At 42.3% G+C, this 25,305-nt stretch overlaps 1 protein-coding gene across 7 annotated transcripts in view; it reads right to left on the bottom strand.

The window, feature by feature from the left end:
* LOC143804992 (uncharacterized) overlaps positions 1–25,305 on the bottom strand; it is a 309,321-nt gene that overhangs the window by 3,734 nt on the left and 280,282 nt on the right. The window lies entirely within an intron of this gene.

Below are 25,305 nucleotides of genomic sequence, written 5' to 3'. Positions count from 1 at the left end.
ATTATTGCGAACGGCAATCCAGGGGGCCCGGGACAGTATGCTGGACACTGGGAAAAATATGCTGGAGACACTGGGGCAGATTGCTGGACACACTGGGGGTAATATGCTGGAGACACTGGGGCAGATTGCTGGACACACTGGGGGTAATATGCTGGACACACTGGGGGCAATATGCTGGACACACTGGGGCAGAATGCTGGACATACTGGGGGCAATATGCTGGAGACACTGGGGCAGATTGCTTGACACACTGGGGGCAATATGCTGGACACACTGGGGCAGAATGCTGGACACACTGGGGGCAATATGCTGGAGACACTGGGGCAGATTGCTGGACACTGGGGGCAATATGCTGGACACACTGGGGCAGAATGCTGGACACACTGGGGGCAATATGCTGGAGACACTGGGGCAGATTGCTGGACACTGGGGGCAATATGCTGGACACACTGGGGGCAGTATGCTGGACACACTGGGGGCAGTATGCTGGACACACTGGGGGCAGTATGCTGGACACACTGGGGGCAGTATGCTGGACACACTGGGGGCAGTATGCTGGACACACTGGGGGCAGTATGCTGGACACACTGGGGGCAGTATGCTGGACACACTGGGGGCAGAATGCTGGACACACTGGGGGCAGAATGCTGGACACACTGGGGGCAGAATGCTGGACACATTGGGGGCAATATGCTGGACACATTGGGGGCAATATGCTGGACACACTGGGGGCAATATGCTGGACACTGGGGGCAATATGCTGGACACATTGGGGGCAGAGATGCTGGACACTGGGGGCAGAGATCTGTGCTGGATGAAAGATGAAGGACTTCACCTAGAGACGTCACTGGTGAGTCAGTGTTACCTATACACTGACACTATACACTGTATACTATATACACTGTGTTCCAAATTATTATGCACAAAGAGTTTAGGAGTGATAAGGTTAGAATTTTTTTGTTTGTCATTTAAACTCATTGATGGTGATGTGTGTCAGGGCTCTTTATATCACTGAAAGCAATTGCAGATACTTGTGCAAATTAGTTTGGCAGGTGTGTCGAAATAAAGGCAAGACTACTTAAGAAGGCTGTTCCACATTATTAAGCAGCCTACATTTTTTGCAAAAATGGGAAAGAAAAAGGATGTGTCGGCTGCTGAGAAGCAACAAATTGTGGAGTATTTAGGTCAAGGCATGACTGCAATCAACATTGCCAAGACACTTCATCGTGATGATCGCACAATCAAGAAGTATGTAGCTGATTCCCAGCACACATGTGTGCGTGCTGATAAGGAAAAATTGAGGACTCTTTCCAACAGGCAATTGCGTAAGGTTAAAAGAGCAGCTGCAAAAATGCCTTGTCATAGGAGCAGACAAGTTTTTGAAGCTGCTGGTGCCTCCAACGTCCCCAGAACAACAAGATGCAGGGTCCTTCAGAGGTTTGCAGCTGTGCGTAAGCCATCCTGTCGACCACCTCTATCCACTGCACACAAGAAGAAACGGCTCCAGTGGGCCAAACGATACATGAAGACTGACTTCCAAACTGTTTTGCTCACCGATGAGTGCAGTGCAACGCTCGATGGTCCAGATGGATGGGGTGGAGGATGGCTGGTTGATGGACACCCCATGAAAACACGGCTAAGGCGCCAACAAGGAGGAGGTGGAGTAATGTTTTGGGCTGGAATCATGGGGAGGGAGATTGTCGGCCCCTTTATGATCCCTGAAGGAGTAAAGATGAACTCCATAATCTATGTGGAGTTTCTAAAACAACACTTCCTGCCATAATTCAAGAGGAAGAACCGTGCTTTCCGCAGCAAGATCATTTTCATGCATGATAATGCACCGTCTCATGCTGCGAAAAACAAATCTGCATCTCTGGCTGCTATGGGCATAAAAGAGGACAAACTTATGGTGTGGCCACCATCTTCCCCTGACCTCAACCCCATTGAGAACCTCTGGAGCATCATCAAAAGGAGTGTTTATGATGGCGGGAGGCAGTTCACATCTAAGCAACAGCTCTGGGAGGGTATTCTGTCCACATGCAAAACAAATGAAGCAGAAACCATCCAAAAACTGACTAATTCAATGGACGAGAGAGTTCAGAAGCTTCTTTCGAACAAGGGGTCCTATGTGCAAATGTAATATCACCTAGAATAAAGTTTTCACTTGAAAACTGTTTGATTTCATTTTGTAATAAGCTGATAATGCTTATAACTTCACAACTGACCATTGTTTTGTTCAAAATAAAAAAAAGGTTAACTCTGCTGTGCATAATAATTTGGAACATGCATTTTGAGTGTTTATTTTTTTTAAAAAGATACTGTTTTCATAGGCAGTTTGTTCCAAAACATTGCAATTATACTAGAATAGTAGATGACTGGAAAATAACAGACTGCAATTCAGATAGGTAATTTAGAGAAAATATGAGGAAATATTATTTGCATAATAATTTGGAACACAGTGTACAGAGGTCCTGTGTATAATGTCACCGGTGATCAATGTATTACCTCTACACAGACACTGCATACTAAGTACAGATCTCCTGTGAATACTGGCACTTATGGTGATAGTATTGTGTTTGTTTGTTTGTTTTTTTCTTCCTAACTGAAGGGGAAATGGACTAGATCAATGGATATTTGACAGGTTATAGATTCACATAGCAACTATTTTTCTGGAATAATCTGGTTCAGGTATATGATGACCCCGTCACATGACCCTGTCACATGACTGAGGGGCCCACAGTTTCGGAACAGCCCGGGGCCCTGGCTACCCTTAATCCACCCCTGCTTGGATTTAATATAAAATGCCCTTATATAAATAAAAAAATGCACCTCGCCTTTGATATTGATCAGCCAATAGATATCTCTCCCAACTCCCCCATGCATATATTTGCCAAATGAACAGGTGTTGAAATTCAACAAGCCTTATCCTTCATTTCTCTGGTAGATGATATCGGGAGGTCCCAATACAGATTAGATGGTCGGCTGATCCAGCTAAATTTAGCAGTGTGCTATGGGGGCCTTAGGTTTTTTTTTTTTTCTTTTTTTTAGAGAGAGTACTGAGGGGACCCTCATGATTTATGATATCGAAAACATTAATTTCATACGCTAAAATCAGAGGAATAAAGTAATAATTCAAATAGGAGTGAGAAAACTGTAGACATTCTAGTTAATCCTTTGTGAGCCAAAAAGCCTAGACTAATTAATGGTTTATTCCCAAAATAACAAGCTACCCCCTTATCCATAGGATACGGGATTACTTGCTGATCTCTGCTTGCTCTGATAGTCCCATAGATAGTCAATGAAGTGGGGGTCAAGTATGTGCAGCACCACTGAATTCACCACGGATCTCTGCAGAGGGGACATCCGGCCATTTTCTATTCCGCAAAACAGACGTTTGCATACTTTTATTATCATACAATGCATTATAATCTTCTATTTTCCTGTATACTTAGTTTAGTGGTTACTACAGTAAGATCTGTGTAGCAGATTTGGCACACTTCATAACTCCATTTTTAGTTATTTACCCCCCAGAAAACGTGAACAAGCAAAACAGAACTAAAGTTAAGTTACTTTCCATAAAAATGTAAAAAATATATATATATACAAAATAGAAAACACGAGTCACTGTTGTAGGAAAATAATGATTGCAACAATTATTTGCTGGATGTACAAATATTTTCAGATTAAAAGAAAATGTAAAATATGCTCCTTATTATTCATACTAGCAGAGTGCACACCTGTATGTGATATGTACTGTAAGGGTAAATGCATATATTGCAGATTTGATGTCCATTTCCCATGTAGATTTGTGAGTCAATAACATACCACTAGATTGTAAGAGATTTGGCAAAAAAAAAACCCAGAATCTAACATCCCGACACTTTCCTTTGGCCACTCTTTTTTTCCTCTTTTCTCTCCCCCTTATATTTATGTTACTTATACAAGGTTACTGAATGATTGATATCACAAACAACCGCAAATGGCGGCATCCAGCACATGTGTGAAAGGAGATGTTGCCGGCATCGGCTTCAACTACAAAAACTGCATGCCTCTGAAGCATCGATCAATTCAAGAGGTGGGAATGGCCAACTTGACTATTGGGGAGAGAGTTCCGGTTACTTATTATTGCCATTTGAATAAAAATATCAGAGTCATCATGGTGAACCTGTTACAGTGAAATCACAGCTTGGTAGCAGTTTGTAGGCCTCAGTCTTGTAAAGCGGTTCCTTTAAGCAATAACAAAGCAACTCTGAAAATTCATCCACCTCTAGCAACTTATCTATTGTAATTCGATCCATTCCCTATGTACACTGAACTAATCTTTTTTTATACATCTTTAAAAGTAAGTTATAAATAGTTATAGACCAGGGTCCCCGTACTCTGGGCTTTTCTTGTATTAGTTATGTTTGGGGCGCTTTCTGAGGACTAGATTAAAGAAACTCAGATCAAGCACATCCAGTCAAGTACATGAAGTCCTCAACTTTCTATTTACCAGTCAATGACTTTTAAGGAAAGATCACCATTCCTTCTGTTCCAGAGCACATTAGTGACTAACACAAATAAAATTCCTTAAATAAAAATAACCAGAATCAGAAACTGGTACTGCTTAATTCATGTACGATGACTTCATTTTCAAAATTGCAACAGAGCCGTAAACAGGGTACAGATAGCAGCCCAGCTATATATGCACATTCACACACACACACACACACACACACACACACACACACACACACACACTTCAGTCCAGAAATATTCGGACACTGACACAAGTTCTGGCATTTTAGCTCTTTGCCAAAACTTATTAAACATACAGTTATATAATCAATGTGGGCTTAAAGTGCACATTCTCCGCTTTAATTTCAGTGCATTTACATCCTAATTGGAGTTAGGGTTTAGGAAGAACTACAGTTCTTTAATAACAATAGCTATTTCCTCACTAATCCACCATCAATTGATCAGGTAAAAAGTCTGGAGCAGATTCTAGATATCGCATTTGCATTTGAAAGCTGTTGCTGTGAACCCACAAGTGGTCAAAGGAACTTTTAATGGAAGAGAAACAGATTATCATTATCCTGAAAAAAAAACAAGAAATTCATCAGACAGATAGCAGAAATGTTAAGAGTGGTCAAATGCACTTGTGTGCTTGTGAACTCAACAAGGCCTAGATGTCCACGGAAGACGATAGTGGTGGATGATCGCAGAATACTTTCCATGATGAAGAAACACCCCTTCACGACATCCACCCAAGTGAAAAACACTCTCCAGAAAGTAGGAGCTTCACTATCTAAGTCCACCATAAAGAGAAGATGTCATGAGAGCAAATATAGAGGATTCAAGACAAGGTGCAAACCATTAATCAGCCATAAAACTGCCCAGTTCTGGAAAAGCATTCTTTGGACAGATGAAACTTAAATCAACCCGTACCAGAATGATGGGAAGAAGAAAGTATGGAGAAAACTTGGAACTGATCATGATCCAAAGCACAGCATAATTTTGTAACACATGGTGGAGGACGTGTGATGGTGCGGGCATATAGGACTTCTAATGGGGTCACTAGTGTTTAGTGATGAGGTGTCTGACGACAGAAGCAGGTGCATGAATTCTGGAATGTACAGGGCGATAATTGCTACACAGATTCAACTAAATGCAGCAAGGTTGATTGGACGTCGCTTGACAGTACAGATGGACAATGACCTAAAACATACTTCAAAAGCAACTCAGAATTTTTTAAGGCAAAAAAGTGGAATATTCTCCAAAGGTCGAGTAAATTACCAGTTCTCAACCTCATCTAGTAGCATTTCACATATTTGAGAGAAAACCCAAGGCAGAACCCAACCGACAAACAAGCAACAACTTGTGCTTGCGAGCAGGGCCCTCATTTCTCTTGGTATCTGTTGATTTATGTGATTATTATTCTGTAATGCCTTTTATTATCTGTACAAGTCACCTCTAAAATGTAAAGTGCTGCGGAATATGTTGGCGCTATAGAAACAAAATTATTATTATTAATCACTAAAGTCAGCTGCAGGATAAGCCTGGAAAAGCCTCACAAAGGCAGAAACCCAGTGTTTGGTGAAGTCCATGACTTCCAGACTTCAGGCAGTCATTGCGTGCAAAGGATTCTCTACAAAGTATAAAAAATTGAACATTTTATTCATGGTAAAGGTGATTTGCCCAATTACTTTTGAGCCCCTGAAATGAGGAGGCTTTGTAAAAAAAAAAAAAATAAATGGTTGCAATTCCTAAACGTTTCACAGGATAATATATATATATATATATATATATATATATATATATATATATATATAGATATATATACTCCAATCCATAGCGGACAGATGTTAGAGCATAGTGGAGGGGATTTAATGAAATCCCACATCCGCTATGTGTTCAAAGACTCAGGTGGCAAACCTGCATATACGCACATGCGGCGCGTCTTTATAGACTGCAGCATGTCTATTTATCTCCGCAAGATAAATTACACAGTCTATGTATAGGATGCGGTGATTCCATGTGTTCAATGAACACATGCGGAATCACCTAGAGTACAAAAGCCGGCAGCGCTTTAGACAGAGCGGGTATCTGCTGCGTCCAAAGCACTGCATATCCAGACAGTGGAAACATACCCTAAGGAACTGAAAAAAGGTATATTTGTTGATATTTGCTACATGAATTGTTCAATCCTGTTAGTTGCTCCTCAGTGTCGCTAAAGAACAAGTGACAATTGTAAATTACAAGCATAATTACAAGTTTATTTTAATAGAAAAATATTTAACTGAAAAGAGGGTAACATATTAGAGTACAAAGATTCCACATCCATGGTGGCCAGGATGGTTCCTTCTGTAGCTCCTTCTGTATTAGTCACTGTCACGAATCCACACCGCCGCCACCAATATGTCACGATTCACACCGTGACTGTCACCCCTACGTCACGGATCGGGGTGACTTTAGGCCAACAGACGGCTATCACATGTGCAGGGGGGCTTATCTTAGTTATCCCTCCACTGCTACAATGTGGTGAAACAAAAACACACTCAAGGCTATTGACCTCTTAGTTTACAACAGGGGCTTATTTTAGGTATCCCACTGCTCTTCAATATACCACGAACTGCAGGGATTTATGTATATCCCGCTTACAGTTCCACTTGAAACTTGCAGCACTCTGGCGCCCCCCTTACTTTCAGGTCAGATAAGGTACTGCACCTAGGGTAATTAGTCACCAGAAAGGCTGCCTGCTATGTACTGGCTATTGGGCACGCTGCAACGAGGCGATATAAATACTCCCACTCAGGCAGGAACAATAATTATCCACGCCGCAGTCGCTACAACGACACCCAAAGGCCCGGGATGCTGCCACCAGCTTCGATTAAACGGGTCCGAAGCTAACCCAAAACAGTAGCGTAATTCCCTTCAGAAGACTTAGGGTACGTTTTAGAACAGGAAGAACGAACTAGTAACTTATATATTTTACTCCGAAAGTTTAAGGCAGTGTTTATATAAAAATATTACAAGGATGTTACAAAATGAGACAATTGAAAATAGGTACAAAGGTAATTATAAAAATAACAGGGGTTAAATGAGAAATAACACTTACATGTGTTCAGATCATTTGAGGCAACCAGGCTAGTGGAGTTCCCATATGTCCCAATGCATCAGGACTCTGGTTAGGAACAGCTCTTCAAGTCAGACTCACATAGGCTCCAGCAGACAGACAGCAGGCTGGGGTGCCTGGCAGACTTATAGCTCAGCCTGATGACATCACAAAAAGGGTTGGTTTTCCCAGACCCTCCTATCTCTTCAGTTTAACTAAATTCAACCTAAATTTGTCTAATGCCTGTAACTCCGCTACAGAATATGTCATAGTCATAACAAACCCAGCATTCATCACGCCCCCTTGAGGTAGCGAGAATCATTCTCGCGAAACGCGCGTCGGGGAGAGTGGTCGCCTACAGGACTGAGCTCTAACATCATGGGTAATTAACCTTTCATTATAATGCGTGCAAATGCAATGCCTTAATACACTGTTCATGTGACATTTTACCCTTGATATAGAGCCAAATGGGAGTAATTGTTCCCGCATCTGGCATATGTTTGAAATAAGAGCACCTTTTCTATTTCATACGTATGTATATATTTAACTAGTGGTAAATGTCTGAAACCTGTTACAATTCTCAGTCCTGATTAGCGATCACGTTTGCGCTGTCACCTAATAGGATCACACAATTTTTTCCATATTGATGATAAACTGTTCTATTTGTGTATTTATTGTCTTGTTAATATTTTATATTTAATAAAAGATATATTTTTATACAAAAAAACTCAATCTCCTAGTGTTCATATTTATCTTGAGTTTGTATATATTATTTAAAAAAAGGAAAAAAAGTACATTGTTTTTTCTTTTATTATATTGTGCTGGTTTCTTTATATACCAGCATTCATCTCGTATTAACATTGGCATTCTAATGAGATCAAATATGTCCTATTTGTGATGCATAATTACAGAGAAATCCCTACTTTTTACCTGATGGAGTTAGAAGCACATGTTTAGAGTGGCTGACAGAACCGCCGATGAACGTTAACAATATGTACTTTTCCTTTTTCTAGCCTACATCGTTGGCCCAATATCTTAAAATAATGGAACAAAGGACTTCTTGCATGTACAGAAGGGAATCAGATGGGTTTTGGCTAGCACAACTTTCCACTGCAGTTATGCCAGTCGTAAATACCTTTCTTCAATAAAACTCCCCCACATACATTGACAAGGCAAGCTCTTGCCTGAGTGAAAGGGAAGGGGGGGGGGGGTTTAGCCCACCGCCTGGGCTAACAAGAGAAACTAAACTTATATGATATTTCATACAATATCATGACAGTCACCTACAATCCAAATCTGGAGGTGCTAAGGGGAGCTGCACGGAAATTACAACCTTGACTGCAAAAAGATGCCGGCTTACAATCCATTTTTCTAGACCCTCCCGCAATACTGTGTTTTATGCAGCCCCCAAATCTAAGAAGTATCATTGTCAGAAGCTCCCAGTCCTCTCAAACAGCTGCAGGAACCTTTCCTTGCAACCAGTAAAATGTAAAACCTGTCCATTTATAATGAACACGGACAAAATAAAAATCCCCAATTCACATCAGGACTACAAGATCCCAGGTACTTTGAGCTGCATCACATCTAATGTGGTGTACCTAATTATTTGTACTAAATGTCCAACTGGGGTCTGTATGTAGGGGAGACAGGGCAAAAACTGAGAACAAGGATGAACTCTCATCGCCACAAAATAAGAGAAAAAAGAATGGATCTACTTGTGGCAATACATTTTTGTCTTCCTGATCATAGCACCATGGACATGCGATTACTTGTATTAAACGGTAATTTCAAATCTCAGAGAGACAGAAGGGTCTGGGAGTATAAAACGATGACTACCTTTGACACACTCAGTGCAGTAATGAATGTGTTGCATGGATTTATGTCTTTTTACATCAATTAAGGAATTTGCTCCTCAGACAGTGTGGGGGCATCATAACACAGAACCAGACCCCAATCAGAGGACAATAAAACATTCACTCCTAATCTATGAACTGTTCCAATATTTATGGACACAGCTGTTTATCACTATCACATAATGGTAGTTCTGCTTCACGTCACCTGTCTTATCTATGGCATTATTTCTGGGCTGTATTGTGCATAAATATGTGATTCTTCAGAATTTGTATTAGTCTATGCCTGATGAAGGGACCTGAGTAGTCTTGAAAGCTTGCAATTTGTTACCATCTTTTCAGTTAGCCATTAAAAGGTATCAACCACTGAGGACTCAATTCTAAATATTTTACTATCCAATGGCTAACACGGTGCCAAGATATATATCTTTCCTATAAGTTTATTTTATACACGTGATAGTCTGCAACGCTGAACAGAGATAAAGTATAAGTAAATATTACCTTTTACCAATCATGCAGATGAGTATAGATGGGTAGCTTGCAGATAGTTTTAGAAGAAGCATTTTTCCTTTAAGTAAACAGTGAGTCTTTCATTCTTAACCTCTGAAATCATCTGGGATTCTTGTCGGATGCACACGGCTGGTTTCATCTTAATCTCTTTAAATGTTTCCATATTCAAATTGCCTCTTCTGAGAAAAAGAGGACTTAAACTCTATAGCGCCACCTGTTGGAAGTAGCGATCCTACAAGTCACAATCAACCCTTTAACGAGTCGTTCCATATGACTTAGGATAAAAGCCAAATCAGTATCTCAATTCTCAGACACGGTGTTTCGGACTGTTGGCCCTCGTCAGTGCGAAGCATGAGAACTGATTTGGCTAGGTGAGAGGCTCTGGACTGGGGTCTAAGGGGTAACGTTTCTCCTTATGGAGAGTGACATACCAGCTGGCTTGTCAAGGTAAGGAGGCTTATTTGCCGTGCAATGCTCCTCTGGGAAATTAAATATTCAAATTGCCTCTTCTGAGAAAAACTTAAACTCTCAAACTGAGCTCAAGAACTGTTTGCTCTCAAACAAAACTTGCAGTTCAAGACTAATTTTGTTCATATCATAATAACTTTAAAATATTGACACTTTTAAATACTTAGAGGTTTTAAGGTGACAGGAAAAAAAATAAAAACAAGTATTTTTCCTACAGTTTGATGGAGAAGATAAACTTGACATGCATTTGCAGACGAGAATGGATGGAGTGTCAAACAGAGAGGTCTCCAATGATCTGGCATAATAAAAAAAAACAAACCTTTTTCTCCTTTTTTTTAGTTTTTATATAGATGTTGGTGTATTTTTGTAAATACATTGCATTATTTTCATGCACTGGTACGGATTTCTACTGCCTTTGGAAACAGGTGACAAGTTTGCTGACAGCCACAAAAAGTTCCTATCACATATTAATGGTAGATTTTCCTTGATGACGTTAGTTAGGACTCGTTTACATTGCACGGATCTGCGGCCAAAAACGACCGCTCATCAGCTATATGTTTGGGGATTGCTCAGTAGCCTGTTTAGACTGCACATCCGATCTGCACAGAACGATCATTAATAGACTGTTCTGTGTGCATAGTGTATTATTGTCCTCGGCATCACATGCCCTGTTTATACAGCAAGCGTAACCGCTTCAGGACCACCTACAGTCCAGGCGATCCAGCTCCTACTCCGCAGTAATGTTCTAAAATGTGACTGCATGGGAGCACAGCTATACGTGATTGTGTAGCAGTGAAAGCGGAGATAGGATGTCAAAGACAGCCAGAGTCCGTATAGGGGAGTGTTATGGTTCTCAATGGCAAGAGAACATAGCCCAGCAAACATAAGTACTAGCTCTTGGAAGGATGGAAACTAAACTGACCATGAACTAAACCTGCCGCACAACTAACAGTAGCCGGGTAGCGTTGCCTACGTCTTTATCCCTAGACGCCCAGCGCCGGCCGGAGGACTAACTAATCCTGGCAGAGGAAAATATAGTCCTGGCTCACCTCTAGAGAAATTTCCCCGATAGGCAGACAGAGGCCCCCACATATATTGGCGGTGATTTTAGATGAAATGACAAACGTAGTATGAAAATAGGTTTAGCAAAATTGAGGTCCGCTTACTAGATAGCAGGAAGACAGAAAGGGCACTTTCATGGTCAGCTGAAAACCCTATCAAAATACCATCCTGAAATTACTTTAAGACTCTAGTATTAACTCATAACATCAGAGTGGCAATTTCAGATCACAAGAGCTTTCCAGACACAGAAACGAAACTACAGCTGTGAACTGGAACAAAATGCAAAAACAAACGAGGACTAAAGTCAAACTTAGCTGGGAGTTGTCTAGCAGCAGGAACATGCACAGAAAGGCTTCTGATTACAATGTTGACCGGCATGGAAGTGACAGAGGAGCAAGGTTAAATAGCGACTCCCACATCCTGATGGAAACAGGTGAACAGAGGGGATGATGCACACCAGTTCAATTCCACCAGTGGCCACCGGGGGAGCCCAAAATCCAATTTCACAACAGTACCCCCCCCTCAAGGAGGGGGCACCGAACCCTCACCAGAACCACCAGGGCGATCAGGATGAGCCCTATGAAAGGCACGGACCAGATCGGAGGCATGAACATCAGAGGCAGTCACCCAAGAATTATCCTCCTGACCGTATCCCTTCCATTTGACCAGATACTGGAGTTTCCGTCTGGAAACACGGGAGTCCAAGATTTTTTCCACAACGTACTCCAACTCGCCCTCAACCAACACCGGAGCAGGAGGCTCAACGGAAGGCACAACCGGTACCTCATACCTGCGCAACAATGACCGATGAAAAACATTATGAATAGAAAAAGATGCAGGGAGGTCCAAACGGAAGGACACAGGGTTAAGAATCTCCAATATCTTGTACGGGCCGATGAACCGAGGCTTAAACTTAGGAGAAGAAACCCTCATAGGGACAAAACGAGAAGACAACCACACCAAGTCCCCAACACAAAGCCGAGGACCAACCCGACGCCGGCGGTTGGCAAAAAGCTGAGTCTTCTCCTGGGACAACTTCAAATTGTCCACTACCTGCCCCCAAATCTGATGCAACCTCTCCACCACAGCATCCACTCCAGGACAATCCGAAGATTCCACCTGACCAGAAGAAAATCGAGGATGAAACCCCGAATTACAGAAAAAAGGAGACACCAAGGTGGCAGAGCTGGCCCGATTATTGAGGGCAAACTCCGCTAAAGGCAAAAAAGCAACCCAATCATCCTGATCTGCAGACACAAAACACCTCAAATATGTCTCCAAGGTCTGATTCGTCCGCTCGGTCTGGCCATTTGTCTGAGGATGGAAAGCAGACGAGAAAGACAAATCTATGCCCATCCTAGCACAGAATGCTCGCCAAAATCTAGACACGAATTGGGTTCCTCTGTCAGAAACGATATTCTCCGGAATACCATGCAAACGGACCACATTTTGAAAAAACAGAGGAACCAACTCGGAAGAAGAAGGCAACTTAGGCAGGGGAACCAAATGGACCATCTTAGAGAAACGGTCACACACCACCCAGATGACAGACATCTTCTGAGAAACAGGAAGATCCGAAATAAAATCCATCGAGATGTGCGTCCAGGGCCTCTTCGGGATAGGCAAGGGCAACAACAATCCACTAGCCCGAGAACAACAAGGCTTGGCCCGAGCACAAACGTCACAAGACTGCACAAAGCCTCGCACATCTCGAGACAGGGAAGGCCACCAGAAGGACCTTGCCACCAAATCCCTGGTACCAAAGATTCCAGGATGACCTGTCAACGCAGAAGAATGAACCTCAGAAATGACTTTACTGGTCCAATCATCAGGAACAAACAGTCTACCAGGTGGGCAACGATCAGGTCTATCCGCCTGAAACTCCTGCAAGGCCCGCCGCAGGTCTGGAGAAACGGCAGACAATATCACTCCATCCTTAAGGATACCTGTAGGTTCAGAGTTACCAGGGGAGTCAGGCTCAAAACTCCTAGAAAGGGCATCCGCCTTAACATTCTTAGAACCCGGCAGGTAGGACACCACAAAATTAAACCGAGAGAAAAACAACGACCAGCGCGCCTGTCTAGGATTCAGGCGTCTGGCGGACTCAAGATAAATTAGATTTTTGTGGTCAGTCAATACCATCACCTGATGTCTAGCCCCCTCAAGCCAATGACGCCACTCCTCAAAAGCCCACTTCATGGCCAAAAGCTCCCGATTCCCAACATCATAATTCCGCTCGGCGGGCGAAAATTTACGCGAGAAAAAGGCACAAGGTCTCATCACGGAACAATCGGAACTTCTCTGCGACAAAACTGCCCCAGCTCCGATTTCAGAAGCGTCGACCTCAACCTGAAAAGGAAGAGCAACATCAGGCTGACGCAACACAGGGGCGGAAGAAAAGCGGCGCTTAAGCTCCCGAAAGGCCTCCACAGCAGCAGGGGACCAATCAGCAACATCAGCACCCTTCTTAGTCAAATCAGTCAATGGTTTAACAACATCAGAAAAACCAGCAATAAATCGACGATAAAAGTTAGCAAAGCCCAAAAATTTCTGAAGACTCTTAAGAGAAGAGGGTTGCGTCCAATCACAAATAGCCTGAACCTTGACAGGATCCATCTCGATGGAAGAGGGGGAAAAAATATATCCCAAAAAGGAAATCTTTTGAACCCCAAAAACGCACTTAGAACCCTTCACACACAAGGAATTAGACCGCAAAACCTGAAAAACCCTCCTGACCTGCTGGACATGAGAGTCCCAGTCATCCGAAAAAATCAAAATATCATCCAGATACACAATCATAAATTTATCCAAATAATCACGGAAAATGTCATGCATAAAGGACTGAAAGACTGAAGGGGCATTTGAAAGACCAAAAGGCATCACCAAATACTCAAAGTGGCCCTCGGGCGTATTAAATGCGGTCTTCCACTCATCCCCCTGCTTAATTCGCACCAAATTATACGCCCCAAGGAGATCTATCTTAGAGAACCACTTGGCCCCCTTTATGCGAGCAAACAAATCAGTCAGCAGTGGCAACGGATATTGATATTTAACCGTGATTTTATTCAAAAGCCGATAATCAATACACGGTCTCAAAGAGCCATCTTTCTTAGCCACAAAGAAAAAACCGGCTCCTAAGGGAGATGACGAAGGACGAATATGTCCCTTTTCCAAGGACTCCTTTATATATTCTCGCATAGCAGCATGTTCAGGCACAGACAGATTAAATAAACGACCCTTAGGGTATTTACTACCCGGAATCAAATCTATGGCACAATCGCACTCCCGGTGCGGAGGTAATGAACCAAGCTTAGGTTCTTCAAAAACGTCACGATATTCAGTCAAGAATTCAGGAATCTCAGAGGGAATAGATGATGAAATGGAAACCACAGGTACGTCCCCATGCGTCCCCTTACAACCCCAGCTTAACACAGACATAGCTTTCCAGTCAAGGACTGGGTTATGAGATTGCAGCCATGGCAATCCAAGCACCAACACATCATGTAGGTTATACAACACAAGAAAGCGAATAATCTCCTGATGATCCGGATTAATCCGCATAGTTACTTGTGTCCAGTATTGTGGTTTATTACTAGCCAATGGGGTGGAGTCAATCCCCTTCAGGGGTATAGGAGTTTCAAGAGGCTCCAAATCATACCCACAGCGTTTGGCAAAGGACCAATCCATAAGACTCAAAGCGGCGCCAGAGTCGACATAGGCATCCGCGGTAATAGATGATAAAGAACAAATCAGGGTCACAGATAGAATAAACTTAGACTGTAAAGTGCCAATTGAAACAGACTTATCAAGCTTCTTAGTACGCTTAGAGCATGCTGATATAACATGAGTTGAATCACCGCAATAGAAGCACAACCCATTTTTTCGTCTTAAATTCTGCCGTTCACTTCTGGACAGAATTCTATCACATTGCATATTCTCTGGCGTCTTCTCAGTAGACACCGCCAAATGGTGCACAGGTTTGCGCTCCCGCAGACGCCTATCGATCTGGATAGCCATTGTCATGGACTCATTCAGACCCGCAGGCACAGGGAACCCCACCATAACATCCTTAATGGCATCAGAGAGACCCTCTCTGAAATTCGCCGCCAGGGCGCACTCATTCCACTGAGTAAGCACAGCCCATTTACGGAATTTCTGGCAGTATATTTCAGCTTCGTCTTGCCCCTGAGATAGGGACATCAAGGCCTTTTCCGCCTGAAGCTCTAACTGAGGTTCCTCATAAAGCAACCCCAAGGCCAGAAAAAACGCATCCACATTGAGCAACGCAGGATCCCCTGGAGCCAATGCAAAAGCCCAATCCTGAGGGACGCCCCGGAGCAAGGAAATCACAATCCTGACCTGCTGAGCAGGATCTCCAGCAGAGCGAGATTTCAGGGACAAAAACAACTTGCAATTATTTTTGAAATTTTGAAAGCAAGATCTATTCCCCGAGAAAAATTCAGGCAAAGGAATTCTAGGTTCAGATATAGGAACATGAACAACAAAATCTTGTAAATTTTGAACTTCCGTGGTGAGATTATTCAAACCTGCAGCTAAACTCTGAATATCCATTTTAAACAGGTGAACACAGAGCCATTCCAGGATTAGAAGGAGAGAGAGAGAGAGAAAGGCTGCAATATAGGCAGACTTGCAAGAGATTCAATTACAAGCACACTCAGAACTGAAGGGAAGGGGAAAAAAAAAAAAAAAAAAAAATCTTCAGCAGACTTCTCTTTTCTCTCCTTTCTCTGTCAATTAATTTGACCCTTCTGGCCGGTCAAACTGTTATGGTTCTCAATGGCAAGAGAACATAGCCCAGCAAACATAAGTACTAGCTCTTGGAAGGATGGAAACTAAACTGACCATGAACTAAACCTGCCGCACAACTAACAGTAGCCGGGTAGCGTTGCCTACGTCTTTATCCCTAGACGCCCAGCGCCGGCCGGAGGACTAACTAATCCTGGCAGAGGAAAATATAGTCCTGGCTCACCTCTAGAGAAATTTCCCCGATAGGCAGACAGAGGCCCCCACATATATTGGCGATGATTTTAGATGAAATGACAAACGTAGTATGAAAATAGGTTTAGCAAAATTGAGGTCCGCTTACTAGATAGCAGGAAGACAGAAAGGGCACTTTCATGGTCAGCTGAAAACCCTATCAAAATACCATCCTGAAATTACTTTAAGACTCTAGTATTAACTCATAACATCAGAGTGGCAATTTCAGATCACAAGAGCTTTCCAGACACAGAAACGAAACTACAGCTGTGAACTGGAACAAAATGCAAAAACAAACGAGGACTAAAGTCAAACTTAGCTGGGAGTTGTCTAGCAGCAGGAACATGCACAGAAAGGCTTCTGATTACAATGTTGACCGGCATGGAAGTGACAGAGGAGCAAGGTTAAATAGCGACTCCCACATCCTGATGGAAACAGGTGAACAGAGGGGATGATGCACACCAGTTCAATTCCACCAGTGGCCACCGGGGGAGCCCAAAATCCAATTTCACAACAGGGGAGGCACATATGGTTTATTAGTAAGGTAGTTGCATTTCTAGAAACTGCCCTATGTAGAGATTGGGCAGGAAAAAAACATTGAAAGTTCAGCTTGGCAATGCAGTCCAGGGACTCAGGATCAGTGAGAGATAAGTAGTGTAATGTAAAAAGTTACAGTACAGATCGATGTATGCATTAACCGGTTATATAAACAGACATGTTCACCTTCTAACAAATGTAGCTGTAAAAATCTACTGAGCAGCGACAAAGTTAGGAGCCAAGTTCTCACCTACAGACCATAACATGTTCCAGCCTTGGCTTTCTCCCATAGCATTAGATAGTGGTAAATGCTATAAATCATATATATTTACTAGATTCAAAAGTCCTGTTAAACACAGAAAATCTATATAACATGTGAAAAATCAAGTGAACTTGACCCTAAAACCTCATGAAAGGAATAGAAAGTTCTGGTTATACCTGAGTTCTGATACACATCATTATTATTGCACTGGGAAATTTATTATTATTATAGCGCCATTTATTCCATGGTGCTTTACATGTGAGGAGGGGTATACATAAAAAAACAGCCATACCGATAGTTTCAGTAGCAAAATTCTCCTAACAAGTGTAATGAAATAAGCCATAAATGAAGGTAATACTAAAGAGGATTGAAGATACTGGATATTATTTTTTTTCTCCATTCATATTTTTAATTCTGCAACAATAAGGTCTGCATTCGTCATCTAAAGTAAAAGTGCAATACATGTATATAACCAATGTGCAAAACACGTAGAAAGCAAACACAGTATAAATTATCAGAGAATCTAAATTCTGCCAATGTATAAAAACCACATAGGAAATGAGCAACATTAGTGCTTCTTATTGTGCAATGTAATAAACAGTCTGCCATGTTATCCATGCCAAAGAAAAAAAAAAGCATAAAAACACAGTCAGCACTTTCAACCCAAGGGTGTGGAGATTGAAAAGAAATATAAAAATAGCAAAATTCTTCAAGAATGGGACATGGAGTCCAAATGTATAATTCAGTTATCAGTTTGGTGAGATGCTGTTACTTCTCATATTCCCAAGGTAAAGACTGGGGACATAGCATTGTACATTATTTTAGGAGCAAACATGAAATGTTTTACTCCTGAGGCATGACTGAGATCTGGGGAGCTGAAGAATGACTTGGCTACCCTGGTATAGGGAGCTGAGCCAATAATGATAGAGCAGGAATGTCCGCGCTGTTTATTTAGCTGTTATTTATTGTGTTTACTTATATCCCATAAGATTTTGTGTGCCTTAAGGATAGGCTCGCACTAAGGACCCCTGAGGATGCTCTGAAGGAGACTAAGGCTACTTTCACACTTGTGGTTGGAGCCGCTGCGGAGGGCTGTGGACTTCCTCCGTGAAGCCACGCCCCCCGCCGCTAGCTCCGCCTATTTCTGCATGCGGCCGGCATGCGGCCTGTGTACCTATATTTAACATTAGGTACGCAGGTCGTGCGGCTGTATGCAGATGCTGCCGCATGCGTCGTTTTGACGATGCGGAAAAAAAAAAATGCTACGAGCTGCGTCCTACGCTGGTCTCCGCATCGTCAAAACGACGCATGCGGCAACATCTGCATACAGCTGCACGACCTGCGTACCTAATGTTAAATATAGGTACACAGGCCGCATGCCGGCCGCATGCAGAAATAGGCGGAGCTAGCGGCGGGGGGCGGGGCTTCACGGAAGAAGTCCACAGCCCTCCGCAGCGGCTCCAAACGCAAGTGTGAAAGTAGCCTAACACATGTGGATTCATTTATGACAAATCATAGGAAGTCAATATTGTACGACAAGCTACCAAGTTGGTGCCATATAGATATAAGATATCTTCACAGCACTTTTTAACATGACTTTCTTTAAAGAAAAGAATTTTGCCTGTTTTTAAGATAGACCATTTACATTTGTTTGGTGAGAGGCCAATCCATGATAACCCAGGAGACCATCATGACGAAAAGGAGGCCTTCAATGTTCATGTTCATTGGGCAGCTGTGCGTGGCTTTGCACTTTTTAGAGGATTACTTTCTTCAATGTTTGCTCATCGGCAGCTTTTGTCTTTCAGGCTATGTGCACACAATGTATTTTTTTTTAAGCGGCTCTGCCTGGAATTCACCCAAAGAAAGTGTTGTAAAAAATGAACATAATGCACAGCAAGGTAAAAATGACACTGCTGAGCACATGGTGTGTCTTAGGTCACGTCTTTTAACCGCTTCAAGGTTCAATTTATCTGCTAAAGATCTACCAGATCTCTGAATGCTAAGCTCTAAATAACCCCGCCCACACCACGGATTGGCAACTTCCTTCCTGCACTGTGCATACGCAGAAAACTGCCAATCAGTGATAGGGGCGTGGTTATGCCATACCTATATTAAAAGAAATGGCAAGAGTTTTTTTAGTGCATTTCTGCTGTAAAATCCTTGAAACAAACAAACAACAAAAAAAAAACACGCATCAAAAGCTGAACTAAAAATGCACGGAAAACAGAACAAACAATTGGCTTAATGTTTTTTCTAACACGTGGAAAGAAATGCAACATGCGCAGCTTTTCATTCCAATGAATGGGACATTTATTAAAAGATTTGAAACTTTTTTTCAATGTGCATTTTAGCATGGGATCTGTGACAAAAAAAGTTGTGAACATACCCTTAAAAGTGTAGAAGCAATGCATAATAATAATAATAATAACTATCATTTTTTTTTGTTCTAGCCCAATTACACCAATCCCAAATATTGGTGGGGTAGTCTGGAATAATAGGGGTACAAGATTTAAAAATAAAAAAATAAAGTAATGCATGTCTTCTTCACTGTTCTTGTATCATCATGAAAAGGGAATCACTCAGCGGGTTATTGTCCTGTAATATGAGAGCAGCATGATGTAGGGGCTATGACCCTGATTCTGGCGATGTGTCTCACTTATGGGCTGCTTGCTGCAGATTTAGTAGAATCCCTATTTTCTCTGCTGTTAATGTAGCAGTGCTCAGAATGCTGAATTCTGTGGAACCCCACCCACACCCCTGATTGGCAGAATTTTGTTCAGTGTACTGTGTCTGCAAGCTGCCAATTAGTGGTAGGGGGCGGGGTTACACAAATTAGATGGACTGGCATGAATGTGAGACCTAGTCCTCCAGTGATAATCCAATGCTGATAAAACACTGATTGTATTGAAACTACAGCACACAGCCTAATGTGCTCTCAGATTAAGTTGCAAAAACCTGATAACAGATTCAATTCAATATATAATTTTGATGCAGAACCACAGCAACAAACTTTCTTAATCAAAAGTATTCAGAACTGCTCAATCTGCAAGTTATTTTCTGTCTTTTTTTCTATCTGACAGATCTGGTTTCAAGTACATTCTCAGGAGAATTGAAGGAGAATCTGGTATGGTTTACTTTTGAGAGACAATGGAAGGGAGTGGTGTCCAGAGAATTCTTGTTAGTTCTGCTCCAGGGCACACATTCTACAGGCAATGCAATAACACACCTAACATCAGTAAAGGCTCATCTACATCAGTGCACAGTGATAGCATAATATCTATCATAATACCTAGGAAATTAGAACCTGAAAGTCCAGGAAAAGATGAAAAGTGCTATGTGTTCTCACATATCTATGTATCTACTATACAGTATATCTCTTATGCTCATGAATCTTGTCTTTTCAAGGCACTAAGTGTCTCACTATGGTTAAATCCCTGCGCCTCCTATCTATTGGTATCCTATATCTGCATTTTCATCAACTTCATTCTCTCTTTGACCTCTCTCAGTCTCTTAACACTTCCTGTCTTAGTCAAATTCCTCTGAGATTCACATTTACAGCTGCATCTATGTGTCTTGTCCTCTGAGAATACAGACATTTAGTACTAATGCTCCTGGGACATTCAGATGGTGGGTGTGGGATGTATTCCACCCAACAGAGAATATCCAAGTTTGGGAGAATTTAAAACAAATTAGATTATAGATGCCCAAAAAAGGCTACTTTAGGCCATTTACCACAACTAGCTTTTAGTTACATGAATAAAATTGACTTTGAGAAGTAGGTCTGCCATTGTTGAGTGCAGTCATTGGTGAATTGTGCATCTGCATTGGTCTAGCATCTGCATCTAGAAAGCTAGACCAGGTCAAAGATCAATAAAAACATTGCACTCGTTCACTCTGCTATAATGACTTTGTCACCTACTATCCATAAGAGGCACTGGTGATGTAGGGTGTTAGAAGGCAGTTCGTAATCCCTGATACGGTGGCCACAAATTACCAACGTGGCCTCTAAACCAGGGTCATGCAAATCTTTTTGCTCATTTGTCATTTCAACTTATGATGTGGTTGTTCAGAATAGGTCTTCACTAGAGATGAGGGAACTAGTTCAGAAAACGATCGCCTATCTCAAATTAGACGTGAACGTAGCATGTTGTGAATTCTGCTCTTGAGCTCCCTCCGGTGGTTGTTGGTGGTAGTGCAGTTGTCTTGGGGTTGTAATGCGGGCAGGTGTTTCTGCTGATTACAGCTCTATTAGGTATTTAGGTGTGCAGGATCCATGAGTCCATGCCAGTTGTCCATTGTACTTGGAGGGATTGCTTCTCTCTCTGGCTCCTCATGCCCTGCTGCCAATTCAGCTAAGATAAGTGTCTGGTTTTTTGTCTCTGTGCACACATGCAGTGTGCTTTGCAATTCAGTGCAATTCATTGTGTTTTTGTCCAGCTTAGACTTTGTTTGGATTTTTCAGTCATGCTGGATTCTCAGGAGATGCAGATATACTTTCTATGTCTTTAGTTAGATGTAGAATATTTGTATTATCTACTGTGGATATTTTTAGGATTTTAATACTAACCGCTTAGAATTCTGTCCTATCCTTTTCTATTTAGCTAGAAGTGCCTCTTTTGCTAAATCCTGTTTTTCCGCCTGCGTGTGTTTTTCCTCTTATACTCACAGTCAATATTTGTGGGGGGCTGCCTATCCTTTGGGGTTCTGCTCTGAGGCAAGATAGAATTCCCATTTCCATCTATAGGGGTATTTAGTCCTCCGGCTGTGTTGAGGTGTCTAGGACGTGTTAGGTACATCGCACGGCTACTTCTAGCTGCGGTGTTAGTTTAGGGTTTGCGGTCAGTACAGGTACCACCTACTCCTGAGAAAGTCTCTCATGCGGCTCCAAGGTCACCGGATCATAACCGTAGCAAATTCGGATTCGTGCTCGGTTTCACGAGGATTATTAGTAAAAGTTGGCAAAATTCAGTTACAGTTCGGTAAATCATTGCATTTCCACTAATGTTTTTGTTATTACTTTTAGGATAGTGCTGCTGTTTGATGAGCGGAGGGGACGGGTGACGTGTTTGATGAAGTGAGGGTGTGTGTAAAAGTTAGAGGAGCGGCGCACTCTTTTTCTTTTCCCCTTAACTTTATGTGTGTTGAATGCGGCAGCCAATCAGGGGCAGAAACCATCCACAACATCCAGACACAAGGGCTTGTGTCACTGGCTGCTGAAGTCACATGTCCTTCTCCATATAAAGAGTGGACATGTTGTTTTGGCGCCATTTTGACAGTGTAGGCCACTCCTGGGCTGCTACTGGATAGTCTGAAAGCTATTTTGGCGGTTGATAGCTAATTCAGATACATCCTGTGTGATCGACCGTCCAACACATCAATCATTTTCGTTCAGTGTGTGCGACACTAGGGCACATTTCGGCATATAACTTTTGTGCTGCTAATAATGTGCTTGAGCCAGGAGGCCACATGTGAGAACCAAACTGTTTGTTCTAATAGCGTGCTCCAGAAAGCAGGGGACATTTCAGTATCTAATAATATTTTTGCTCAGATTTTTGCTTCGTCCACGAGTTCACAATTGAGAATCTAAATTGTGCTAATACCGTGATCCTGAAACAATCTCACATTTGTGCTGAAACATATTTTGGGCTGGTTATATTTCGGGGTAGGCAGGAGTCCACATTTCTACTAAATATGCCAGAACCATGAGTAAGGACCATAGTCCATAGAGGAAGCTCCCAACACAATGTAGACAATGTCAGAGGACGAACTAGAGCCTATGTACCCCCCAAAAAAGTAAAAAATGTACTTCTAAAAAAGTATAACTTTATTGAACATATTTAAAAATTGTAATAATCATGTAAAGGTAACTTGAAAAACACAATAACCAGTATCAGGAAAATGGTGAAGACACAAAATATGTGACAGCACAAACAGGCAGTTAGCACTAAATGACAGTACAGAGAATGCATATATACCACAACAGTCCAATATACTGTATATCACAGTGGATTGCAGAAAGCTAATTCCCGGGGGTGGCGAGGAGGTTCGGTGGCGGGGCCTATTAGAAACACTGTAAGTTCATCATATGTGAGATCCAAGGCATTTGAATACATATTTTGGTGATAAAAAAATCTAATGTACAATTGTATCTGAATGCAAAGATAGATTCCAAGATGATTCACATATTTAAGATGAAAGTGGATACATGTGTTGCAGAGTCACAGCACCATACCAAGGGCAGATGCTGCTAAGGAAACACATAGAAGGTGTACCATATGCATTATTGCTAACCCATAAATTGGAAAAGTTGCCTGTATTTGCGGGTGAAAATTAATTCTTTGTGCTAATACCGTGGTCCTGAAACAAGGCCAAATTTCAGTGGATAAATATTTTATGCTACTATTTTTTTCTCCAGCCAGGAGTCCACATTTTGGAATCTAAATTGTTGCATTAATAGCATGCTACAGAATGCAGGCTACATTTTAATAATAAATCCTTTATGCTACAGCGCTTGGAACAGCATCTTTGTTTAAACACTGATCAGTAACAGGTGGATGAGTCATAGGTGTAGGCCTGATGGTCTGGGATCCCTGACAAATTGAGGCAAGACACAGAAAGGAGACCCAACTTGAAGTCCAAACATTTCCAAAAATTAGGGCAGACATCACAAAAGTGGCGTCAATTTATTTATTTTACTCAATTATATAGCGCTATTAATACCACACAGTGTTGAATAGACATTATCAATTTCCCCAGAGTAGAAATATTATAATGGGGCTCTGACACTCCTTCCACTACAGGCAGCCAACCAGATGGAGACCCAACTTAGACTCTCATCAGCAGCAGTAGCAACAGCACGCACAGAAGCCACGATAAAGGTGTGACAGACTGCAACAATGCGTGATCAATGGAGCACCCTAAAAACGACACCATCACCTAGCTGCCCAATCTGTGACTCGGGTGCAAAAGTCAGTGAAGATCCATGACTATTTCATCTTGATGAAAGTTAGGCAGTCTACACTTTCAGGGGACAGCCATCAGGACACCACCAGCAGAGCTGAAGACACACTCTGAGAGAACGTTGGCTGCCAGGCATGATAAAATCTCCAAGACGTGACAGGCGAGCTCAGGCCACTCTTCTATTTTTGAAGGCCAAAATGCAAAAGGGTCCAAACCGCTGATGGCATGGATATAGAGCCTGAGATACTCCTGCACCATCTTCTCCAGTCATTCACTACGCCTCAGACTCGTACGCTGTTCTATTGTTCAATGGGCTGCTCTTCAAAATGTGAGAAATGAGTCACAGAAATTGCTTATGCCACTTACACTTCTGCTGCTAATATTTTTGCGTTGACGACTCGACGTTCCCGGGGTTGGAAGTCTATAACTGCGATGCACACTGTGTCTCACTGCTGTCTTGGGTAAAAACACTCTTAAGATTGTCTACAAGCGTGTTTCAATACTCCAGCACGTGCACGTCCCTTTCTAGGGGGAGAAGCAAGCATCTGGCAAAATTTACTCTTGTACCGTGGATCTAACAGAGAGGCAAGCCAGTAGTCAACACTATTTCTAACCCTAAGAATACGGTCATCATGTTGAAGTGCAGCAAGAAGGCGCTCATGTGTTGGGCGCTTCCATGAGGTCAATGTCCATGGTGTGTTGATGGCAGGAGGAAGTCAAGGTTGCTTCCTCCGTCCTCTCCCGCCAACTGCGAACCACAGAGAGGAGATCATTATCCTCTTCATCTCCTGACTGTTGCATGTCTGTCACCTCTTCCTCCTTGTCCTCCTCCATTTGTTCCTCGGCTCCTGCATCTTCACTAACAGTTTGTCTGGCAGCATGAGCCACACTCGGTCACTGTAATCCACACTCCCATGTGCAACGACAGTCCAGAGCTTAGAGATATTGTTATCCCTTCCACATCCGGTCTGGATTCTGCTCGGACCCTACTTTGTCCGGCCCCAGATTCAAATGAAAAAACATTTGACCATCAGTGCAGATGCTTTAATGCTCTCGAGTCTGTG

This window comes from Ranitomeya variabilis, chromosome 2 (genome assembly GCF_051348905.1).
Source record: "Ranitomeya variabilis isolate aRanVar5 chromosome 2, aRanVar5.hap1, whole genome shotgun sequence".
Lineage (NCBI taxonomy): Eukaryota > Metazoa > Chordata > Amphibia > Anura > Dendrobatidae > Ranitomeya > Ranitomeya variabilis.
Note: the sequence above shows the minus strand (reverse complement) of the source record. Positions and strands in the feature narration are given on the sequence as shown.